This window comes from Balaenoptera acutorostrata, chromosome 5, assembly GCF_949987535.1.
Source record: "Balaenoptera acutorostrata chromosome 5, mBalAcu1.1, whole genome shotgun sequence".
Taxonomy (NCBI): Eukaryota; Metazoa; Chordata; class Mammalia; order Artiodactyla; family Balaenopteridae; genus Balaenoptera; species Balaenoptera acutorostrata.
In genome coordinates this window covers 74,874,695-74,889,347 of record NC_080068.1, presented here as the reverse complement: position 1 = coordinate 74,889,347, position 14,653 = coordinate 74,874,695, and the positions used below count along the sequence as shown (strand labels likewise).

The following is a 14,653-nucleotide window of genomic DNA, read 5'->3' as shown; positions in this document are numbered from 1 at the left end:
AGCATAAGGTAATCCAACAAAGATTCCCTTAGTTATATCAAGCTCCCAAATTACAAAAAAAAATCCTAAATTTTTGAATGAAAATCCATTTTCTAGGTCAAAAATTGAATTTACAAAGGTAAAGTACACCTGGCACTTGAATATACAGTGAGAAAGATTTAACCAGAGAACAACAACAAAATAAAGGCTAATTCAGGGAGTTACATTGTTAACTTCTTAGATTTTAGTCATGCTGCTATCTGATTTTTCATTTTAGTATCTCTGAATTTAAGCCTGTCAACCTCAAATGCTTATTTTCTCTTTTAAGCACAGACCTTAGCTCAAGAGAGTAATGAATATAAACAATAATCTATTAATGCAAATATTCCAAGACTCTACTTCCTCTTGGCATTAGAATCCTTAACAGAATATCAGTATTTAATTACTATTTAATTGAAATTGTCATATGACATTTAAATATATTAGAAAGAATAAAAATGCATAAATCCATGCTTTAGAAAAGAAAAAGAAAACTACATAGAGAAAGAGACCTCAATAGTGCCACCGTTAACCGCTGTGTGAATTTAAGCAAAACTCTTGAGTCACAGAAGCCAGCTTACCCAGAAGCTACTAAAGCTTAAGCTTCAAGGATCCCTCCCAGGCCCTAGGAGGAACCCTAGCAATGGATTTACACTTAGATCTTCATAAGATTTGCAAAAGATATTTTAACTCCAATTAATTCTAATTGCTGTCTTTTCCTATGTTGATTTCTGTCACACTGAAGTGTTTGTGAGCACTTCAGGAATCTGGCTAAGGGGAATTTGAATTAGGAATGCATGCTGTCTGATATACTGAAATTTTAAGTAGCTTCCATAATATTACCCATTCCAGAGTATAAATGGCTTCTAAGAACACTTCTACTGTCCACCAGCACAACTTACTCAGCTTTGAAACACAAAGGCCTAGACTGAAGATTATATCATGATATAATTGTGTCCTTTGCCACCTACTATTAAAAGTATGTGGTCAGTGAAGGAGAAACAAGATTGTCAATGAATGGAGCCAGAAGCTAATCTGTGAGAAATTCTTTCACTTATCAAACATTTTAATGTAAAAATGAAAATGGAAAATTTATCAACACACAGTTAAAATGGAAGATATCTCTTGTCAAGATACTCAACAATGAGCATATGTAAGCATAAAAGCATATTTTGGCAGGTTTCAAGTTGAGCAAAATAGAATTTATCAGAATTACTCTGTTTGCTGTTCATAATGTGAGTACATCTGTGTGTAAAGTCACATGGTTTATGCATCTCAATGATAAAAAAATATATTTCAATTTGTCATACAAGAGGAAAAGCTGAATTTTCTCTCATTTTTCCTATAGAAAATATTACAAAACCATTTTAGTAGGTAGAAGGTTGAGAGGCATTCTATTAGTTTGCTAGGGCTGCTACAGTAAATATCACAGACTGGGTGGATTAAACAAAAGAAATTTATTTTCTTGTGGTTCTAGAGGCTTGGTCCAAAATCAAGGTGTCAGCAGGTTTGGTGTTTCCTTGGGCCTCCCTCCTTGCCTTGCAGATGGCAACCTTGTGACTGAGTCTTCACATGGTCCTTTCTCTGTAAGCACACATTCCTGGTGTCCCTTTGTGTGTCCTAATCTCCTCTTCTTGAAAGGATACCAATCAGATTGGATTAGGGTCCACCCTACAGGCCTCATTTTAACTCGAAGGCCCTATCTTCACTCTGAGATACTAGGAGTGAATTTTTGGGGTAACACAATTCAGCCCATAACAGACACTAAGAGTATGCAGCCATAAAATATAATAAAAAAGTAACTTTTGTAAACAATTAACAATTTTTTAACATCTTTATTGGAGTATAATTACTTTACAATGGTGTGTTAGTTTCTGCTTTATAACAAAGTGAATCAGCTATACATATACATACATCCCCATATCTCCTCCCTCTTGCGTCTCCCTCTCACCCTCCCTATCCCACCCCTCTAGGTGGTCACAAAGCACCAAGCTGATCTCCCTGTGCTATGCAGCTGCTCCCCACTAGCTATCTATTTTACATTTGGTAGTGTAACCACCAATGTCCATGCCACTCTCTCACTTCGGATTTTGGGATGTTTTCAGAATTTGTCATCTTCTTTAAATGTGCAATTTGTTGCAATTTATTTTCTCATGTGAAAGATACATTCACTTTTGTACTGAATTTTTTATTCATAATTTGCTTTGTATTCCTTCAAGAGAGCTGCTTGCCCTCCATATTGCACTGGATTCGGTCGTTACAAAAAGGAGGATCCATCCCCATCTCATAGATTCAATATCTTTATAGGTTCAATTGATTAATCTCTAAAATAGAAATCATTTTGTTGATGTTGAAAAATGTGTAATTTCCATTTCAATACCAGATATCTGCATTTTGCAAATGGTCATCTCGGAAATGTCATATATTGAAATTGTTTCCTAGAAGGCCATAAATAAAGTGTGTTTTTCCTAATATACAACTGTCCTTAAATCCAGACATTAAATTCCTTGCCGTGTTATTATATTTCATGTCTTGTTCCTACCTCTATATATAAAAGTCATAAGTAGAAAAAAGTTTAAATACCAATGAAGGAAATGTTGCCTAGTGACACCAGCAGTATCTACATGAGCCTGCCCTTGCCAAGAGGACAAATAAGTATGACATTTTACATTTCTATATTATAGTCTATACATCATTCTTTAATGAGGTACTAATTGTGTAAACCTGTATAGAGTTTCTCCTGGATCATCAGCATGCCCTTGAGTATGATCTAAGTTTTGCCTTAGGTCTAAGGAGATAGAATCCAGAAGAGGAAATAGACTGAATGACTTCAAGAGCTGGCCTGTTTGACAGACAAGCAGGACAGTAGTGAGAGAGAAATTGGGAAGCTGATTCATAAAATCCTCATATTTTGCATTTCAAGAAATCTCCTAACTCACACTCATTCAAGATTCTATCATTTTATGTTTAATTTCATGTTTGAAGTCACATAAAAGTAATGAAGCTTGTCAAGCAATCTCACTTTAAACAAGTAAGAAGAATTTAGGTCAGATTTCAGGTGCTAAATGCCTCTCTTGTTTCATAATAATCACAGTTCACCATATGGCAAGGTTTGAAGTAAAATATTTTGGGTTCCTTAGGACGAAGCTGCTTTGAAAAGCCTAAAGAAAGTACAGTTCAAAGTAAATAACTGCAATTTTATTTTTCAAAATTTAAATTTCACGAGCTTCCTAATTTAGGTCTGAATTTCTGCCTTCTAGGATCTAATATTAATGATCATATTTACCAGCTTTTGTTCCAACCAAAACAATAGCAGAAAAAGGATTTAAAACACTCATACATGGTCTTAGGTCAAAAACTAATTGCGAAATGTGCTCCTATTAAGGGTAAAAGATCTGATTAGCCAGGTCGTTAAAATCAAGCAAGAGTAGAATAGGGCATGATCATAATTAGTGTCACTCTTATAATTTTCTTGTTTTGTCTTTGGAACTCTACTCAAATAGCCCCACATAGCAAGAAAAAAGTATTATTCATTCTTCTCTTAACCCAACCTAAAAACCAAAAAGTTTCTTAATGGTGGTCAATGTTAACTTGGGGATGAATTAACCAATCATCCCTCTAGTTATGAGTATTTTTTTAACTAAAGAACATTTATTTGTTTTTCACTAAGACTTTGTCTTGAGGACATAACTAAACCACGTCACCACCCCCCACCCCAATGTGAAGAAGGGTTAGTACAGTGAATGTTATAAAGCAGATAGGAACAATTTGAAGGATTGGAACCAACATTAACTGACAAAAACCAACTTCCATCTAAATCATCATAAAAATGTTTAAGTAAAAAAAAAAGGAGGGGGCAGGGGGGAAAGGCGGTTTCAGATTGAACAAGATCCTCACATTTCATCTAATACATTCAATCCTGGCTGGAGTGCACCAAAATGGAAACAGGATTACTATAATACAAAACTTCCACTACAGCACACTGTACACAGCTGTGTTCCAAGCCCACCCCTGTCCCCCTAATGCTTCCAAACTCAACTCTTTCCTGGCCTGTTGGGCCTGTTGACAAAGGAGCACCTGGATCTTCTCTTTAATCCAGTCTTTGTTATAAGGCTGGTATGTCTGGGTATCAGCTCAGTAAACAAGGCAGCTGAGGTCTGCCAGGTCATCAATAAAATCAAACAACTGACTGATATCATATGTGATAGAGGGGCTGTTGGGATTCATTCTCTTCAGATGTTCTTCATACATTTTACAAACACCTTCCATGCATTCATTCACAGATTCATAGTCAGCATAAGTTCTGCCTTCTGGCCTCTTGGTAGGCTGTACCAGCAAAATGGTGTGAGACATCGCACCAAACTCTTTCTCTGCAGCCACTCCTGACTCGGCCGCTGCACCTAGTTATGAGTAGTTTGAAGAGCTTGCCCAGTTTCCTCCAGAGAACAACCAATAGTACAGTTCTTCTCATTCCAAAGAGTATCTTTATACTCTGAGCCATTCTCCTAACAAGTTTTAGAGGGAACTAAACAAGAGTAGAAGAAATGGGTGGTTACACTAGAAGATTAGCATGATATTTTGGCAGCCCTGCTTTCTTTGAGATCAACTTATATTTTGCACTTCTTTGTAAAGTTATAGTCAATAGAAAAATATAATACATCTCCTCTAGATTGAGACATTTCTGCTTTCTTCATTATATTCTGGATGCCCTCTTCCTCTCCCCACACTGGGATAGCATCCAAGGATGAGGAGGTGAAAATACAGTGGATATCAGTTCTGAGGTTAAGATAGAAAATGGACAAATATTTGGTAGTCAGCATAGCATGCAAAGGATATACTGGGTATCTTTCAAGACCAAAATATAGTCTGGATAGTTAACTTCAAAGTATAATTTTATGCACTGAAAGATATGGCTCTTCTCTTTACTTAACTCAAACATGATCAATAAAATATCAAATGTAAGAAAAGGATTTAGGAGAATAAATATCTATGGGAATGACAGATTTGACCAAAAAGAAAAAAAGTTGAAGTAAAATTTTTGAAAAAAATTCAAGTGATTCAAGTGCATCCCATCTGTGCTTCTTGTCACATTATTTTTATCCTCAAATTTACATATTGTATTTACAAATGTTTCTGTTCTCAGGTTAATTTTAAGAGCTCAAGTTGGGTATTTAAATGTTTGAATTAAGCATAACAACTAAATAAATATGAGAACACAAATCTTGGATGTTAAATGCATATAGAAGACTATCAAATTTGTCTTCTTAATCCTCAGCCAACACTTGAGTTCAGTTCCATCTAATAGTCCACTAGAGATTCCACTGTATTGTCCAACCATCAACCCACAATTCTCTAAATACATTACTTTTTCTTCCTCAGCAAAGTACTGCTTTACATTGTTTCCTTACTTGAATCAATATTATCAAAATTCTTTCAATTATTTAAAACACAAATTTCAGCATCTTCATTTTCTCTTTCATCTCTTTCACCCCCAAATAAGTTCTAAAGACACTGCCTTCCAAAATCTCCTCTTTTGTTAACTTAGGCAAGGTTTTCATCATTCTCGTCTCAATTACTACAATAAACTCCTAATTCATTTTAATGTTCAAACACTACCTCTTTCTAGTTACCCTGACATAGACATCACATTAATTTTTTTTAATTCACTATTTTCACCATGACATTCTATCACCCTGGATCAAATCCTTCAGTAATTACTTACCACCTACTCTAACAATTTTAAGCTTTCTAGTCTGTTACTTACTTTCTCACACTGCCTACCAAATTCTCATACTTCAAGAGTTAATCTGGTCTCACCTCTTCTCTGATTTTTCTTTACCCTGTGTCATTAGAAGCAGTATGGTAGAGTAGGAAACATTTACTCTGAGGTTTCAGGTGACTGTGAGATGAAATCCCAGCCCTGTCATCTATCCACTGGGAAGAACAAGTTAAATCCTTGAACCTTGGCTTCATTATATGCAATACATGAGATAATAAAGCCAAATTCCTATGGCCAATGAAAGATTAAATGAAACAGTGTATGTAAAGTACTAGCAAGGACAAATGATTTTACTTGGCAGATTATTAAATACTAATCCATATTTCTAAATATAATAGTAAAGTGTTGTTAAAATTATGACCTTGACTCACCAAATGATGCCTAAACATTTATTAAACAAAAAAAGAAATATCTGTAGCAAACTTTTATTACTGCCATACATTCTTGTTCTATGAGCCCTTTGAAAATTGATAATATATACCTGGTGTATATCCTTCTTTTAACTAGAATTCTTTATTAACAAAAAAATAAATAAATAATAATTCCCTCAAATGACATATCCACAAACAGCCAGACAAAATTTAATATATTTAATGGTTAAGAAATGAGTGTGAAGATTTTTGAATTTAGAAAGACCTGAATGGAAAATTTCTAACCATCCTTTTAGAATTATGATTCTTCTGAGTGAAATGATTGACAAAGAAGAAAGTGACATTTTTAAATATCCAAGGGAGACCCCAAGCATAGTCTGCAGCTCTTCCAAGACAGAACTGTCATACAATATAAAGTTGTGCTGGCAGAGCAGTCCATATCCTCTAATGGGCAGGAGGACAAGCTGGTGACTCAAGTGGTCTAGCTGTAAGAGGCATGGTGATGGCGAGCACCCACTTGGAGAGATTATAAGGAACTGATGGGGTAAGAGGGACATTCAGAAACTAAGAAATAATAGTGAAGTGGTAGCTGGGTGCTTATCTTTAGCTTACACAAAAATAATCATTTTAAGGGACATAATACAGTCACATTTTACCAACTTGGTAGAGATTATGAAGCTAGCAATTTCAACCATGTAGAAAAATATACTCAAAAATCTGCAGAAGAAAAAAAAAAAGCTTTCAGCCATCTTTATTATTTTGGAAAGAATTGAATGACTCTCATTATCAGCTTTCCAGTTTATAGTGTATTTTAAAAGAGCAAGGGTTGAAATAAGTGATAGAAGAGAGCACCTAGGAAACAGAAAAAAAGAAATTGGCAACTAAATACCTGACATAAAGGACAAAAGGAGAAAACACAGCATTCCGAGGCTTTTATTACAAGTTCTCTCAGCCTTATATTTTTCAATTGCTCCAGGGGCTTCACTTAACTTTCTAAGAGTACAATGACTAGTATTCTGAAAGAAGAACCTTCTTAATTTTACTCATCCTCCAAAAAACTCTCCCTAAAATATATTGCATAATTTCCTCCATTATTATACATATTACATAGATTCTAATATAATCTTTTTTCTTGAGATATTGCTGTAAGAAGCTAAAATACTTAAATACTCTGAGAATAAAAAGTATGTTCTCTTTATTCTGTGAATTATATAGAAATTGTGTTCAAGCTAATAAGTATGGTCCTCTTGTTTGATGGATCTCAACATCACTCTGGATTAATGCCTAGTGACAAATATTGACTAAATATAAGACTAAATCACATTAATGATAAACATGCATTGAATACTTTTTATGGTCCAATACTGGGTCATACTCTTTGCCTGTTTTATCTTACTTAATAGTCTCAATCATTTTTATGCTATAACTGTAATTATTATTCTTATTTTACAGTTGAGAAAACTGAAGCATACAAACGTAAATTAATCTTTCCATATTCCTAATGAAAAGGGACAATAGTACATATGTTGTGATTCCCTGATTTGTCATTTCCCAAAACAGTTGTACAAAGTACTGTGTTAACATAATTAAGAGTTTCCGACATCTAACACATTTGGGGAACTTAAGGTTAGGTTCAATATATTTCACAAAGGACTTTTGAATGACTTTAATATCTTAAGGGGAACTAGGTCTCCAAGAAGGGTACATAAAATGTAGACTAACATTCAGTTAATCTCACCATTATTTGATCATGCACTCCACTTTTCTTAGAGCATATTGAAAAACTAGTTTTTCTTGGGACAAACTTAGAAAACAGCTTATTTATAAAAAGTACAATAATTGTTTTCATACAATCATTAGTCCTTTGATACAAAGTTGAGAACGTAATGCCAAAAAAACACAATTCATAAAAATAATTCTGGGGCTTCCCTGGTGGTGCAGTGGTTGGGAATCTGCCTGCTAATGCAGGGGACACGGGTTCGAGCCCTGGTCCGGGAAGATCCCACATGCCGCGGAGCAACTAGGCCCATGAGCCATAACTGCTGAGCCTGCATGTCTGGAGCCTGTGCTCCGCAACAAGAGAGGCCACGATAGTGAGAGGCCCATGCACCACAATGAAGAGTGGCCCCCGCTTGCCGCAACTAGAGAAAGCCCTCACACAGAAACAAAGACCGAACACAGCCAAAAATAAATAAATAAATAAATAAATTTTTAAAAATAAAAAAAATTAAAAAAAAAAACCTGTCGGTTGGTTGTTCTTTAAAAAAATAATAATGATAATAATCCTGTTTTTCCAAATATAGTACACATGGTGTTATGGGTTGAATTGTGTCCCCCAAAATAGGTATGTTGAAATTCTAACCCCCAGGTCTTCAGAATATTACCTTATTTGAAACTAGAGTTGTAACCCATGTAATTAGTTCAGATGAGGTCATACTGGAGTAGGGTAGGGCCTTATTCTGATATGACTATTGTCCTTATAAGAGGAGGAGAGACACAGGAAGGAGAATACCATGTGAAAACAGAGACACACTGGGAAAATGCCATGTGATGACAGAGGCTGCAGTTGCAAGCCAAGCAACAGACTGACAGCCACCAACAGCCACCAGCAAACAGGCAACAAAGGAGTCTACTAAGTGTCTTAGCAGAGCATGGCCCTGCAGACACCTAGATTTTGAACTTCTCCAGAATTGTAAGAGAATAAATTTCCATTGTCTTAAGTCACCCAGTATATGGCACTTTGTTACAGCAACCCTAAGGAAACCAGTATGCATGTGTTACAAGAAGATAAAATTGATACCTTGAACATGGGATAAAATATAGAATATTTAGAGTAAAGCACTGTGTAATAATTGGAGAGAGCAGATAATTTGGAAAGAAACTTGAGAGCAGACAGTCATGTGGCTGAGAAGACATCTACTTGTTTATATTAATTTTTTTAAAAACTAAAGTAAGTATTTGAACATCTGTCTAAACATCAATTATCTTATCTGGAAAGTGGGGTTTCCAGCTCATTCCTTACAAGATTATTATGATGATTAAGTGGGAAACACAGTATACAAGAAGCAATCAAGACATATTATTACATTAGCTACTTCATACCATCAAGTTATCTCTCCAGCCCAGACCTCATGTTATCTCAGAGAAGTCCAAAGTCACTGCAAACGTGTTATTCTAGTGAAGAAAGAATAGATACTATAGAGGGCAGGTAGCAGAAGCAAGAAGAACTACAATTCTGCAGTCTGTTGAATGAAAACCACACTCACAGAAAGATAGACAAAATGAAAAGGCAGAGGACTATGTACCAGATGAAGGAACAAGATAAAACCACAGAAAAACAACTAAATGAAGTGGAGATAGGCAACCTTCCAGAAAAAGAACTCAGAATAATGATAGTGAAGATGATCCAGGACCTCAAAAAAAGAATGGAGGCAAAGATCAAGAAAATGCAAAAATTTTAACAAAAACCAAGAAGAATTAAAGAACAAACACCTAGAAGAATTAAAAAACAAAAAACCAGAGATGAACAATACAATAACTGAAATGAACAACACACTAGAAGGAATCAAGAGCAGAATAACTGAGGCAGAAGAACGGATAAATTACCTGGAAGACAGAATGATGGAATTCATAGCCACAGAACAGAATAAAGAAAAAGAATGAAAAGAAATGAAGACAGCCTAAGAGACCTCTGGGACAACATTAAACACAGCAATATTCACATTATAGGTGCCCCAAAAGGAGAAGAGACAGAGGAAGGACCCAAGAAAATATTTGAAGAGACTATAGTCAAAAACTTCCCTAACATGGGAAAGGAAATAGCCACCCAAGTGCAGGGAGCGCAGAGAGTCCCAAGCAGGATAAACCCAAGGAGAAACATGCCGAGACCCATAGTAATCAAACTGACAAAAATTAAAGACAAAGAAAAATTATTAAAAGCAACAAGAGAAAAATGACAAATAACATGCAAGGGAACTCCCATAAGATTAACAGCTGATTTCCCAGCAGAAATTCTACAAGCCAGAAGGGAATGGCATGATATATTTAAAGTGATGAAAGGGAAGAACCTACAACCAAGATTACGCTACCCGGCAAGGATCTCATTCAGATTCGACAGAGAAATCAAAAGCTTTACAAACAAGCTAAAGCAAAGAGAATTCAGCACCACCAAACCAGCTCTACAACAAATGCTAAAGGAACTTCTCTGACTAGGAAACACAAGAGAAGAAAAGGACTTACAAAAACAAGCCCAAAACAATTAAGAAAATGGTAATAGGAACATACACATTGATAATTACCTTAAATGTGAATGGATTAAATGCTCCAACCAAAAGACACAGGCTTGCTGAATGGATACAAAAACAAGACCCATATATATACTGTCTACAAGAGACCCACATCACACCTAGGGACACATACAGACTGAAAGTGAGGGAATGGAAAAAAGACATTCCATGCAAATGGAAATCAAAAGAAAGCTGGAGTAGAAATATTCGTATCAGATAAAATAGACTTTAAAATAAAGAATGTTACAAGAGACAAGGAAGGACACTACATAATGATAAAGGGATCTATCCAAGAAGAAGATATAACAATTATAAATATATAGGCACCCAACAGAGGAGCACCTCAATACATAAGGCAAATGCTAACAGCTATGAAAGAGGAAATCAACAGTAACACAATAATAGTGGGGGACTTTAACACCTCACTTACACCAATGGACAGATCATACAGACAGAAAATTAAAAAGGAAACACAAGCTTTAAATGACACAACAGACCAGATAGATTTAATTGATATTTATAGGACATTCCATCTGAAAACAGCAGATTTCATTTTCTTCTCAACTGCACATGGAACATCCTCCAGGATAGATCACATCTTGGGTCACAAATCAAGCCTCGGTAAATTTAAGAAAATTAAAATCATATCAAGCATCTTTTCTGACCACAACACTATGAGATTAGAAATAAATTACAGGGAAAAAAACAGAAACACATGGAGGCTAAACATTATGTTATTAAATAACCAAGAGGTCACTGAAGAAATCAAAGAGGAAATCAAAAAATACCTAGAGACAAATGACAATGAAAACACAGTGGTCCAAAACCTATGGGATGCAGCAAAAGCAGTTCTAAGAGGGAGGTTTATAGCATTACAATCCTACCTCAAGAAACAAGAAAAATCTCAAATAAACAATCTAACCTTACACCTAAAGGAACTAGAGAAAGAAGAACAAACAAACCCAAAGTTAGTAGAAGGAAAGAAGCCATAAAGATCAGAGCAGAAATAAATGAAATAGAAACAAAGAAAACAATAGCAAAGATCAATAAAACTAAAAGCTGGTTCTTTGAGAAGATGAAAAAAATTGATAAACCCTTAGCCAGACTCATCAAGAAAAAGAGGCAGAGGACTCAAACCAATAAAATTAGAAATGAAAAGGGAGAAGTTACAACAGACACTGCAGGAATACAAAGCATCGTAAGAGATTACTACAAGCAACTCTATGCCAATAAAATGGACAACCTGGAAGAAATGGACAAATTCTTAGAAAGGTATAACCTTCCAAGACTGAACCAGAAAGAAATAGAAAATATGAACAGACCAATCACAAGTAATGAAATTGAAACTGTGATTAAAATTCTTCCAACAAACAAAAGTCCAGGACCAGATGGCTTCACAGGTGAATTCTATCAAACATTTAGAGAAGAGCTAACACCCATCCTTCTCAAACTCTTCCAAAAAATTGCAGAGGAGGGAACACTCCCAAACTCATTCTAGGAGGCTACCATCACCCTGATACCAAAACCAGACAGAGATACTACAAAAAAAGAAAATTACAGGGCTTCCCTGGTGGCGCAGTGGTTGAGAATCTACCTGCCAATGCGCGAGACACAGGTTCAAGCCCTGGTCTGGGAAGATCCCACATGCCACGGAGCACTAAGCCCACACACCACAACTATTGAGCCTGTGCTCTAGAGCCCACGAGCCACAACTACTGAAACTCGCGCGTCTAGAGTCCATGCTCCGCAACAAGAGAAGCCACCACAATGAGAAGCCCGCAAACCGCAACGAAAAGTAGCCCTCGCTCTCTGCAACTAGAGAAAGCCCATGCGCAACAACGAAGACCCAACGCAGCCAAAAATAAATAAATAAAATTTTGAAAATAAAAAAAAGAGAAAATTACAGACCAATATCACTGATGAATATAGTTGCAAATATCCTCAACAAAATACTAGCAAACAGAATCCAACAACACATTAAAAGGATCATACACCATGATCAAGTGGGATTTATCCCAAGGATGCAAGGATTCTTCAATATACGCAAACCAATCAATGTGATGCACCACACTAACAAACTGAAGGATAAAAACCATGTAATATTCTCAATAGCTGCAGAAAAAGCTTTTGACAAAATTCAACACCCATGTATGATAAAAACTCTCCAGAAAGTGGGCACAGAGGGAACCTACCTCAACATAATAAAGGTCATATATGACAAACCCACAGCAAACATCATTCTCAATGGTGAAAAACTGAAAGCATTTCCTCTAAGATCAGGAATGAGACAAGGATGTCCACTCTTGCCAGTATTATTCAAAATAGTTTTGGAAGTCCTAGCCATGGCAATCAGAGAAGAAAAAAAAATAAAAGGAATCCAAATTGGGAAAGAACTAAAACTGTCAATGTGTGCAGATGACATGATACTATACACAGGTAACCGTAAAGATGCCACCAGAAAACTACTAGAGCTAATTAATGAATTTGGTAAAGTTGCAGGATACAAAATTAATGCACAGAAATCTCTTGCATTCCTATACGCTAACAACAAAAAATCTGAGAGAGAAATTAAGGAAACACTCCCATTTACCATTGCAACAAAAAGAATAAAATACCTAGGAATAAACCTAAGGAGAAAAAAGACCTGTATGCAGAAAACTATAAGACACTGATGAAAGAAATTAAAGATGATACCAACAGATGGAGAGATATACCATGTTCTTGGATTGGAAGAATCAATATTGTGAAAATGACGATACTACCCAAAGCAATGACTACAGATTCAATGCAATGTCTATCAAACTACCACTGGCATTTTTCACAGAACTAGAACAAAAAATTTCACAATTTGTATAGAAACACAAAAGACTCTGAATAGCCAAAGCAATCTTGAGAAAGAAAAACGGAGCTGGAGGAATCAGGCTCCCAGACTTCAGACTATACTACAAAGCTACAGTAATCAAGACAGTATGGTACTGGCACAAAACCAGAACTATAGATCAATGGAACAGGATAGAAAGCCCAGAGATAAACCCAAGCACCTATGGTCAACTAATCTATGACAAAGGAGGCAAGGATATACAATGGAGAAAAGACAGTCTCTTCAATAAGTGGTGCTGGGAAAACTAGGCAGCTACCTGTAAAAGAATGAAATTAGAACACTTCCTAACACCATACACGAAAATAAACTCCAAATGGATTAAAGACTTAAATGTAAGACGGGACACTATAAAAGTCTTAGAGGAAAACATAACATAAATCACAGAAAGATCTTTTTTGTCCCACTTCCTAGAGTAATGGAAATAAAAACAAAAATAAATAAATGGGACCTAATGAAACTTAAAACCTTTTGCACAACAAAGGAAACCATAAACAAGATGAAAAGACAACCCTCAGAATGGGAGAAAATATTTGCAAACGAATCAATGGACAAAGGATTAACCTCAAAAATACATAACCAGCTCATGAAGCTCACTATTAAAAAAAACAAACAACCCAATCAAAAAATGGGCAGAAGACCTAAATAGACATCTCTCCAAAGAAGACATACAGATGGCCAAGAGGCACATGAAAAGCTTCTCAACATCACTAAGTATTAGAGAAATGCAAGTCAAAACTATAATGAGGTATCACCTAACACCAGTTAGAATGCGAATCCTCAGAAAATCTACAAACAACAAATGCTGGAGAGGGTGTGGAAAAAAGGGAACCCTCTTGCACTGTTGGTGGGAATGTAAATTGATACAGCCACTACAGAGAACAGTATGGAGGTTTCTTAAAAAACTAAAAATAGAATTACCATATGACCCAGCAATCCCACTACTGGGCATATACCCAGAGAAAACCATAATTCAAAAAGACACATGCACCCCAACGTTCATTGCAGCACTATTTACAATAGCCAGTTCATGGAAGCAACCTAAATGCCCATCGACAGACAAATGGATAAAGAAGATGTGGTACATATATACAATGGAGTACTACTGAGCCATAAAGAGGAACGAAATTGGGTCATTTGTAGAGACGTGGATGGACCTAGAGACTGTCATACAGAGTGAAGTAAGTCAGAAAGAGAAAAACAAATATCGTATATTAACGCATATATGTGGAATCTAGAAAATTCGTACAGATGAACTGGTTTGCAAGGCAGAAATAGAGACACAGATGTAGAGAACAAACGTATGGACAGCAAAGGGGGA

At 35.8% G+C, this 14,653-nt stretch overlaps 1 protein-coding gene and 1 pseudogene across 2 annotated transcripts in view; both read right to left on the bottom strand.

Annotated features, from left to right (window-relative positions):
- The window catches only part of KCTD8 (potassium channel tetramerization domain containing 8), a 268,583-nt gene that overhangs the window by 213,868 nt on the left and 40,062 nt on the right, over nucleotides 1-14,653 (bottom strand). The gene's annotated exons all lie outside the window — the stretch shown is intronic.
- On the bottom strand, nucleotides 3,991-4,376 carry LOC103004700 (enhancer of rudimentary homolog; annotated as a pseudogene).